This window comes from Suncus etruscus, chromosome X (assembly GCF_024139225.1).
Source record: "Suncus etruscus isolate mSunEtr1 chromosome X, mSunEtr1.pri.cur, whole genome shotgun sequence".
NCBI classification, from domain to species: Eukaryota; Metazoa; Chordata; class Mammalia; order Eulipotyphla; family Soricidae; genus Suncus; species Suncus etruscus.
In genome coordinates, this window is record NC_064868.1 from 123056700 (window position 1) to 123068347 (window position 11648).

Here is an 11648-nt window from a genome sequence, read left to right on the forward strand (position 1 = left end):
AACTTATGAATTTTGGTATGGAAGGTTTAATTTGTAGAATAAATAAAATCCTTTATTTTTCTATCTTAACAGTAGATGTGCAACAATTTTTGTTATTCTTTATGGAACATATGCAATTATCTAATTTAGTTAAGCCAGTAAACTATACCTAAAATAAAAAGCATTCTGGAGTCATAGAGATAGTACAGCAGATAGGGTGCTTGCCTTGCATGTGTCTAATCCAAGTTGAACACCTGACACAACATATGGTCCCAAGAATCCCACTGGGGATGATCCCAGAGCACAGAAACCAGGAGTAAACCTTGAACATTTTCAGTTGGATCCAAAATCAAAAAGGCTATTAAAGGTTATTTTTATAATCTAAAGGTCATAAAAATTAAGAGCATGCAGGGGGCCATAACAATAACACACAGGGTAGAGCATTTGCCTTGCATGCAGCCAACCAACCCATATTCGATTCTCAGCATCTCATATGGTCCCAAAAGTTGGCCAGGAGTGATTCCTGAGCACAGAGGCAGGAGTAACTGCTGAGTGCCTCCAGGAGTGGCCCCCCAAAACAACACCAAAAGCAAAAAAATTGCATTCTATGCAAATTCATATCAATAACCAGAGTCATGGCACTTCTTAGTTTCCCTATTACAGCCAAAAAGGACCAAAAATCTACATTAATACAAGTTTTCTGCTAATGGAAGTAGTACTATTCTCAGTATTCTATCAGGTTATCACTAGTATTGCTTGAAATAGTAATATACCTAAACTTCTATGTTTTCAGAGCCAATGAATATGCTCCAGGAGCATCCAAAACAGCATTAAGTAAAATCAAGACATCGAATTTAGACTATGAAGAGATACAGCCCATGCTATCCAACAGTGTCAAGTTATCCGGGAACTCAAATCCAGAAAAAACTCTCATGTTAAGCACTACAGAGAAAACAAGCAAGTCCATAAGTAGAGAAAGGGCGTCCATGCCAACTGGTACAAAAAAGCTTAGTCAATCCCCCCAAAAAGTAATGCGATTTGAGCAATCCAAACAAAAGAAGAGATTCAATTCAACCCTGGATCAAAGGAAATCAAAAACTAAATGTCAGGGAAATTCACCCCATTCTCATACAGTAATCAGTGGTGTATATGCATCCTGTCCGAGCAGGATAATCAAGACACCTGGGTCAAGCACTCTAGATAATCAATGCAAGCGAAATGTCACTTCTTCTGCACGCAATTCACTCGATCATTTCTTTTCATGCACTCTCCAGAAAAAGATGAAGACATCCCAATATACAGATCTACAGACAGGGGAAACACACAAGTGTCCTAGGCATCCCCTATCCAATTCTTGTCAATGCCTCGTCCGCATGACATCTGAATATGTGATTAATGAGGATTCTGAGGCTAATTATAAACTGTCTCCTCTTTCAAAGAAAATGTCTTTTTCTAGATCCCTTCACAGGATAGAACCTCAGGAATGTATACTCTATGACAAGATGAGCAGCAGTGAAGAGGTGAAGATAGAAAATGACAATAATGATGATGACAGTGATAAAGAGATAATTATTTTTTTTCAACATCGACTATGAAAAAGAAATTCTTGAAAATACACAAAATTAAAGACTCAATAGAAATAGAAATCACTGTGAAGAAGCAAACATGCTAACTTTTTAGGCTCACTATCCTTTAAAACATCAGTAGAGGAATATTCTGATTTGATCACTAATGAGTTCAATTATATCCACCAAAGAAGTAATTTCTGTAAAAAAGTAAATTGATGATTATAATTCATGAATTATGACTGTCTTTATTTTGTTGTTTATTGGGCAATTACTGGGAAGTATTCAGGGTTACTTTTGTCTCTTTTTTCAGGGACCACTTGTGGTAGTGTTCTGTGGACCATAAGTGTAGACAAGGATCGAATGCAGATTGGCCACGCACATACAAATCCAGTTCCCTAGGTGCAATCCCGTCGCTCCAGTCCTAATTTCATACTGTGTAACTTTCCTTTTTTGGCTTAATCAGAAAATTCACAAGTTACTAAAAGAATAAAATGGTTGGAATTTTTATATTCTGTTTAAAAATGATCACACTTGTCACATTTTAGAGGTATGAGGATCTTCTGATGTCTCATATTTAGATCTTGTCACTTGAGTTGGAACCACACACATTAATAGACACACAAAGCTTGAATGGAATTGCAATATGAAGTCTTGGGCTCTCTTCTCTTGAATGAGTTCTTAGTTGATATCCCAACACAATTCTGCTATCTTTCTATTGAACTGGGAGGGAATCCCTCTACCTTTGGAAATCCCATTTCTTCCCAGGGCTGAGAGTCTCACACGGCTGTAGCTCCCAAAGAGCAATGTGCCCCCTTTTGGAGTACCAGTGCTTCTGCACACTTTGATCACAGTGCTTATGGAAGAAGTCACACACTTAGTTGCAGCACAAGCTGGGAGTCTGTCATGTTAGCTGTAGTGCTCAAACACACTTGTTTACATATAGCACAGTTGTTGTGGCACTAGGAATCAAATGCAATGCTAAATGAATAGCTCTTTGCATGTGGGTTGGTGCTGGAGAACAAAGTCATGGTCTCATACCTGCAAGGCAAACAGTCCAGATTTGAGACCTCTTTGGGCCTGATTCAACTCTCAAGTTTCACCTTAGGTTCTTCGATATAGTACCAGATCTCAGCGGTAAGAGTTCAGTCCTACCAGAGTGTGAGGAACATGCTCACTGACCTTGGACCTGCATGGTTACTAGCCGCATTTTCTATCACTTGCACTCCCACTCTCTAGAGATGAAGGGTTCCAACTACTCCCTCCAAGTACATCAAATTCGAGGTACAAGTCCAAGTGATTTCCTTTATTTGAAAGCCACTGGCTGGCAATCCAATGCCCTCATACCACTTTGGAGTACACTTCTCGCTAGAGCAGCTCAGGAAACTCAAAGCAACATTTTATTCAGACCCTAGGGCTATTTTAAACAATATTAATTGAAGGACCTTGAAGCTGGTTTAGAGGGCTGAAGGGTGGAAGTCCTTCGTTTGATCCCTGGCACCACAGGGTGCCATAGTAGCAGAACTACACAGTTGGCGAATCACAGAGAAGAATTTGAAGAAAAAGTACAAACCAAAAATGCCAAAGAAGCCAATAAGGAAATAAAGGTTAAACCACCAAATGCAAAGAAATATGGGCAAACTAAGAAGACAATAACAACTGGGGATATGGAGAAAATTCCTAGCAAGTTTCCAAGTCCACCAAAATGCATGGGCCCAATAGATAAAGACCTAAAAAACAACATTACAAGCATGGCAAAGAAATCATGAAATCACTAGCCAACAAGTCCAATAAATCCATAGATGAACAAATCAAGAGATTCAAAGAAGAACTTTTACAAACATGAGAGTATCCATACAAATGAAATTAAAGGAAATAAAAATGTCTTCACAACCATAGTAGCAGAATTACATAGATGGAGAATCACTTCGAAGAACTCGAAGAAAAATTACAAACCTAAAATGACAAAGAAGCCAATAAGGAAATAAAGGAAAAGCACTGGAAATAAAGTTAGGTATTTAATGAACAAAGACAAAAGAAATAATCTACGGATTGTAGGAATATCAGAAGAGGGAGGAGGAAATGGGGAAAAGGGGAGAACAAGTGGTTAGGGAAATAATAGCAGAAAAATTTCCCACCCTCTGGAAACAGGCTTCTGTGGAAATCCAGGAGGTGAAAAGCATCCCTAATAAAATAGACCCTAATAAACTAACTAACTAAGGGAGAAGAAAACCTCTAGTGCAAAGGAAGGAACACAAGAATCAAACCAGATCTCCCATTTAAAGTAACTCAAGCAAGAAGATAGTGGAATGACATATTTAGATAACCGAATGAAAGAAATTTCCAAACTAGTCCAGTACCCAGCAAGACTCTCATTCATATGGGAAGGAGGACTAAAAACATTCTCAGATAAAAAAGATCTTGTATGATCTGATCAAACAAAACAGTTTCTAAATGATATATTCAGAGATGAATTACACAATCTAAACCCCCGATTGTAACAACAACCACCCTACACAATACAACTGCACAACAGCCCTCCATAGCAATAATATCCTTGAATGTCAATGGACTAAACTCTCCCATTAAGACACACATAATAGAGACTTGGATCAGAAAACAAAAACTGGATGTCTGCTGCCTACAAGGAACACACCTACAAGTACAGGATAGACACAGGCTCAGAATAAAAGGATGGAAAACAAATATTCAAGCCAATGGAAATCAAAATAAGGCTGGGACAGCAATTCTTATATCAGCCCAAATTGCATTCAACCTCAAGAAAGTGATCAGAGACAAAGGGGATCACTATTTACTGATCAGGGGAATACTAGATGAGCAAGTACTCACTCTGGTTAATATTCATGCACCAAACACAGAGCCAGTAAAATATGTAAGGCATTTGCTCACATGCCTATAGAAACATCTGGAAGGTAAAGTGATAGTAGTAGGAGATTTCAAGACTCCACTATCAACCACTGGACAGATCCACCAGACAGAAAACTAGCAAAGATATAAGAACCCTAAATGAGAAATTAGAAGAACTAGGGCTAATAGAATTATATCTGGCCCTCCATCCCCAGAAAGCAGAATATACTTTCTTCTCAAGTGCACATGGAACCTCCTCTAGAATAGACCATGCCTTAGTATATAAATCTAACTTGCATAAAGTCACAAACATAAAGATTATTAGAAGTACCCTATCAGATCACTCTGCAACAGAGATCAAGAATGACTGTAAAAAGAAGCTATGGAGAAAATCCAATACCTGGAGATTAAACAACATGCTGCTCAACAACAGTTGGATCAAAGAGGAATTCAAGGCAGAAATAAAAACATTCCTTGAGATGAACAATAATAAAGAGACAAATTGTCAAAATCTATGGGACACAGCAAAAGCAATAATTAGGGGAAAACTCATAGCAATGCAGGCCTGTGGCAGGAAAGAAGAGAAGGACAAAATCAACAATTTTAAGGGACATCTTAAGAAGCTGTAAAAACAGCAGCAAGGAAACCCAAACACAACCAGAAGACAAGAAATAATAAAAACCAGAGCAGAAATAAACAACATAGAAACTAGGAAAAAAATACAAAAAAATCAATGAGACCTGGAGTTGGTATTTTGAAAGAATAATCAAGATTGAAAAATGATTAGCTAGACTCACAAAAAAGAGGGAAAACACCCAAATAAATAGGATCACAAAGGAAAGGGTAGAGATTACAACAGAACCCCAAGAAATCCAACACATAATGATGACTTATTAGGATCAACTTTACTCAGTCAGGTTAGAAAACCCAGAAGAAACCGATAGATTTCTGGAAAAATATCAAGACTGGATAAGAAGGTTGTAGAAAGCCTAAACAGGCCAATCACACCTGAGGAAATTGAATCAGTAATTAAGAAACTCCCTAAGAACAAAAGTCCAGCTCTTGATGGTTTTACAGGTGAATTCTATCAAACATTCTAAGAACTACTACCAATGATCCACAGGCTCTTCCAAAAGATTAAAAAGACAGGGATCCTCTCTAATTCCTTTAATGAGGCTATTTTCACACTCATTCCCAAAGATGACAAGGACACTGACAAGAAAATAAACTTCAGACCAATCTCTTTAATGAACATAGATGCAAAAGTCTTCAACAAAACTTAAACCAAATTAAGCACTACATCAAAAAGATTATACACCATGACCAAACTCATGATCACCTCAGGTCAACACCAGGGCACAGAGATGATGGAGCCTGACACTCTCACCCCTAAATGCACCAGCAATATAATATACCACAATTTTTCTTGCAAAGGCATACTATAAAGGGGGAAATTTTATGTATCAAAACAAGCTCTTGCCTGGTCGCATCCCTGAGGTTTCTGGGTTCTGCAGAAGGTAGGGAACCTCTGCTGTCTCCACCCCTCCGTCGATCATGTCCCTGAGGTTTCTGGGTTCGGCAGACGGTAGGGGACCTTCCTCTCTCCTTGCCCCTCCCCCAAGTGTGTCTCTGAGGTCTCTGGCACCTCTGGGACGGGCTAGGAACTACGTACGGGAGGGGTTTCAGGCAGAGGTCTGGACGGGATGGAGCCCCTCTGACTTTCAGGCAGGGGAGGAGGACAAGGGAGCCAGGCTGAACAGCGCCCTCCACCATTGTGGTCAGGAGCAGTACTGCACTGGCTGGCAGCGAGAGGGGGAGCAACTAACCAGGCTCCGCTAGAGGGCGCACTAGAGGCCAAACCAGCCCACCAAACAGTCCCACCCAGAGCTGCAATCCAGTGAAGGAACCTAGCTCCACACCACAGGGAGCAAAAGCAGGCCGAAATCGGAAGGCACTGCTCTCCAAGCCACACCAATAAATGCAAAAATCATGGGTAGACTGAGGAGGACCCTAACAGCTGGAGATACAAAGATTCCGTAGTGTCAGGACCAATCAGTCTGTGACAGGCCTAAATACCCAACCCAAAGTCAACAACAATAGAATCAAGAGACCCTAACTACAACAAGCTCTATACAAAAGGGACCTGCTACAGGCGCTGTCCAGGAGGTATGGGATGCATGCTGGGAACAGTGGCAGAGGGAGGTCAATACTGGGGTTGGGAATTGCCCTAATTCACTGTCACTATGTACCTGAAATATAACTGTGAAAGATTTGTAACTCAAAAAAAAAGAGAAAATTTTAAAGATTAAAAAAAAATAGGGAGAGAAAATAAATAGACAATTCTCAGAAAAAGACTGTCAGATGGTAAATAAGCATAGGAAAAAAAAAGGCCTATTGTCACTTATCATATCTCACACCGGTGAGAATGGCATACATTAAAAATAGTGGGAACAGAGGTCGCAGCAGTGGCACAAGTGGTAAGGCCTTGCCCGTGCTAGCCTAGGACATCCCATATAATCTCCCAAGCCAGGAGCAATTTCTGAGCACATAGCCAGGAGTAACCCTTGAGCATCATCGGGTGTCGCTCCAAAACCAAAAACCAAAAAAAAAAAAAATAGTAGGAACAATTTGTGTTGGTAGAGAAGTGGTGAAAAAGGAACTTTTGGAGGAAATATTGCTGAGTTCAACCCATGTGGTAAACATTACCAGAAGTGCTGATGGGAATCCAATGACTGTCAGAATATCATCCAGTTTAACCCATATGATAAACAGTATGGGGACTTCTCAGTAAAGCGTGAATGAGCTGCCAGAGTTCCCAACTTTTCTACTTTTGTGTGTCTATCTCCAGGACACAAAAATACTCATTCAAAAGGAAACATTACACCATTATTCATGGCAGCACTTAGTGGAATACTTGAGATATAGAATCAAACTAGGTATCCTACGGCAGATGAATAGATTATAAAGATGTCATGCATGCACACGTACACACACACACACACACACACACACACACACTGGAATTAAATGCACTGCAGGAACAATGGAATCGCGCAGTTTAATGAAATCTGCTGGAATGGAAGATATATTGAGTGAAGTCAGTTAAAGTCAAACACAGAATTATCTCATTTCTCTGTGGTACAGAGAATAAATGGATGAGGAAATGTCACGTAGTCAAGGGAGGATACAGATAACACTGGACCGCACATTTTAGGGAGAAGAACAAGAGAAGGAAAGAAATAGAGGGGGAAGGAAGAAGATAAGAAAAGGAAGTAAAGGAGAAGCAAGAAGGATTCAGGAGCCTAAGCCATATCAGGGATGTGGAATATAGCTACATATCAGCAACATTGAAAACAGATCTAAACTACAACCACCAACGTGAAAACGTGACTAAATAGGTGGCAGGCATGAGAGTGGGTAAAAGTGGGCATGGTTCAAGGGTCAACTGGGAACACTGATGGAAGAAAGTTGACACGGGTATTGTGACTGATGTTAGAATATTATATACGTGGAAAACAACTATCACTAACTTTAAATATCATACCTCTTAATTATTTATAATCAAAAATAAATTAAATGATAAAAAGTACACTTAATTTGTTCTTACTGATTATTTAGTGAATTACCAGTAGAAGAGAAAAAGCACTATTTTGTTCATATTCTTTGCTTTTTGTTTTGTTTTGTTTTGGTGTCACACCTGGCAGCGCTCAGGGGTTACTCCTGGCTCTACACTCAGAATTTGCTCCTGGCAGGCTCGGGGGACCATATCGGATGCCGGGATTCAAACCACCGTCCTCCTGCATGCAAGGCAAACAAACACCTTAACTCTGTGCTATCTCTCTGGCCCCGTTCATACTAGTTTTTAAAAGATAAAGTTATACATGATTTAGTTAATGTCATACAATATACAGGAACCTTCACCGTGGCATTTCCCACTACCAGTATCAATGGTTCCCCCTCTCCCTCCCTGATACCCTCTTTTCTCCCACCCATCCTCCCCTACTAGTTTCTAAGGGAGGCATTTTACCTCACTCTCTGTTCTTTTCTGATATTGTGGTTTGCACTACTGTTTATGATATAGTGCCGTGCATGTCACTTTATCCCCTTTCAGCACCCGTTCTTGTCCAGAGTGGTCAGTTCTAACTATGACTTTCAAGTAAACACTTCTCTAACTGCACTCTTAGCTATTTGTGGCAAGCTTCTACCATAGACAGATCCTCCAGTGTGGGAATGATAGACAAAGGCAATAGAGATGAGGACCAGTAGGGTTGCTGTCTCTTACCATTTCTATTCAATACAGTACTGGAAGTTCTTGCCATGGCAATTAGATGAGAAAACTTATCAAGGGCATCCAGAATGGAAAGGAAGAAGTCAAGTTCTCCCTATTTGCAGGTAATATGATTGTATACTTAGAAAATCCTAAACACTCTACAAAAAGCTTCTTAGAAGCAATAGTTTTATATAATAAAGTGAGGGCTAGAAAAATAATATGCAAAAGTCCATGGCTTTCATATATAAAAATAATAAAGGAGAAAGAAGCGTTTTTTTTAAAATCCATTCACAGATGTACCTCCAATACCAAGTGCCTTGAAATCCACTTAAAGATGCAAAAGACCTATACTCATACTAAGAAAACTAAAATTCATATAGAAGTAATTCCCTTGCAACCCCCCAGTCAATAGCTAAAACAATCCTTGGGAAAAATGGGAGTCATCAATGTCTTCAATTTCTAATCCTATTACAAAGCAGTACTAATTAAAGCAGCATGGTATTGGAATAGAGACTCTCATATCAAAGGAATAGAATTGATTATCCTGAGACTGATGCTTAGGTGGATCTTCAAGACCCTTCAGGACTCCTTCTGAGGTGGAGCAAAGAGAGCCCTCTCAACACTGCTGATCAGAAAACAGGTCAGCTACTTGCAAAAAAGTGAACTCAGACCTCCCTTTAATGCCATGCATAAAAGCCAAATCAACATGAACTAAAGAACTCGATAGCAGATCTGAGACCAGAGGTGACATAAAGGAAATGTAGGCAGAATTTTTCTTGACATTGAATTATCTGTGGATTCATGGGGGCCATATGACACTCTGATAAGAATGCTGAATTAGAGAGCACTCACAAGGCATTTTTAAAAACAAGTAGCAGATATACGCTCCTCTAAAAGATCAATTTTGACATCATGAATAAAAAGATCTTAAGGTTATAATTATATCAATGGATAAACAACGACTTTAGAATTGAGCACGAGAACTGGGCACTTGGAAGCAACTAGGATAAATCCCTAGAGAAAAGAGGAAAGTTGAGAAGGCTGCAGAATAGAACATGGTTAGCTACCAAAAATAAACCTTTACTCCTTTATTACTTTGCCTAGTACTAGTTTTGCCCTAGAACTCCAAAATTTCTGATTTTAATCCTGTATTTGCAAAAGCCTTTTGGAATTTTCAACCACACCAGCCATTCCGAAGCCCTATGCTCAGGGGACCACTGTGGTGCCTGAGTTGGCCACATGCAAGACAAGTGACCTACCCACTGTGTTATTGTTCCTGCTCCTAATTTTATTAGTTTAGATATGGTTAAAGTAGTCCTATATAGTTACTATACATCACTACACGACCCCTACACCTGTCCCTATGTTCTATCTTATTCAACAACTCTACAGACCTATTCATCCTTCTGTTTGACTGACAAGTGGTTTTTATCACATACTGTAATATCCCTTGGCTATAATTACCTATGTGTTCTAGGTCACCCACATATGTTCTTCATGTGTTACCTCCAGTCAATATAATCTTTCTTGTCCCCTCTCCCAGAGTTTGGCATTCTAAGGTCTGGATGCCAGCATCAAAGTTTATAATCAAAATTGTCCATATCCTTGATTTAATTTTCTATGTGCCACAAATGAGTCTGCTCATCCTGTATTTATTTGTATTTCTATCTCTGGCTGATTTCAATCAGCAAGATGCATTCCAATTCCATCCAAGCTGCTATGACCTACATGATATTTGGTCCCTTAGGGTATATTCCCAGGGTCATATGGAAATGAGATGCTTTGTAACCACCTTGGCCTCCATTAGAATCTACATCAAACTGGTAAAGCCTCACCTCATGTCATTCAGGCAACTTGAACTTGTCATTCAGGTCCTGAGCTTAGCCACTATTACAAGACTCTTGTTCTTTAGTTTGGTGAGGAAAAACAAGAAAACTTGGTCTATGAGGACTATACACACTTTGCCTGGGACTTTCAAATGACAACTTTCAAACTTTCCAACGACAACTCCCTGAAAACCTGTTTAGACTATAAGGTTGGAAGCAGTGAATACATGACTGTCTACTACAAAAAACTGTCCCCAAGGTTCTAATGAAGGACATGTACAAGTCACAAGCCTCAGAATGACCAAGGAGTCTGATTGCTGTTTGCAGTCATCCCAGCCCGGGTCTCACAGGTCAGAGAACAGGGTGTAGTATTGACTGCATCAATACTTGGCTTCTTATTGCACTGTAATTCTAACATGAATTAAACCTTGTTTTTAGGATAAATAGATAGAATTTCAAATGATGATGTGAATAACAAAAAAGTGAAGAAATATTGTTTCACATGTGAAATGTTAATATGAAAAGAATCTCCTACAGAAACCACAAAATAATTTCTAGGGTTTCTTTTTGAAATCTATTGTGGATACCAGTGAAAAATAGAGGGAAAGGGAGGAATGGTTTACTTATACTTTTAGAATTGGAAGAAAAAAAACTGACATGTTTTGAGATTTATCCCTGAAATGCTACAGTAGTGAGAACCAATGACATAGCAATTGAAAAAGGAAGAAACATAAAGACAACCCTCTCCAAGATTATGACTAGTATAACCAAAACGATATTTAAGTAGTTATTTCTTATTTTTAAGACTTCTATGTAATTCTTGTATTTATTAGTCCAAATTGAAAACAAGCATACTGGGTGTAAATTCACCCCCATGCACCTTATCTCCAAAACCACATAAACGAGTATAAAGCAGGATTGGTCATGCATGAAATAATCCAAACCAGGATGAGGGTGCAACACATGTATTCTGGCAATCTACCTCTTTTTCATAACAAGCTGTCTTCCAGAACTGTTTTGATTGAGTACGGCGGCCACCCCCGGTGAGAGGAGTGAGAAGAGTAAGGAAAGATAGCACAGGCTATCTGAGTAAGGACATTTGATAGTCTAGCAAAGAGAGTCTCAAACTCAAAGGTTGGA

At 39.3% G+C, this 11648-nt stretch overlaps 1 non-coding gene across 1 annotated transcript; it reads right to left on the reverse strand.

The window, feature by feature from the left end:
• Window positions 1-10754: 10754 nt before the first annotated feature.
• LOC125999666 (small nucleolar RNA SNORA70) lies at window positions 10755-10889 on the reverse strand. The gene has a single exon (XR_007492160.1). It is a non-coding gene; the product is annotated as a small nucleolar RNA SNORA70 (small nucleolar RNA).
• Window positions 10890-11648: the final 759 nt, after the last annotated feature.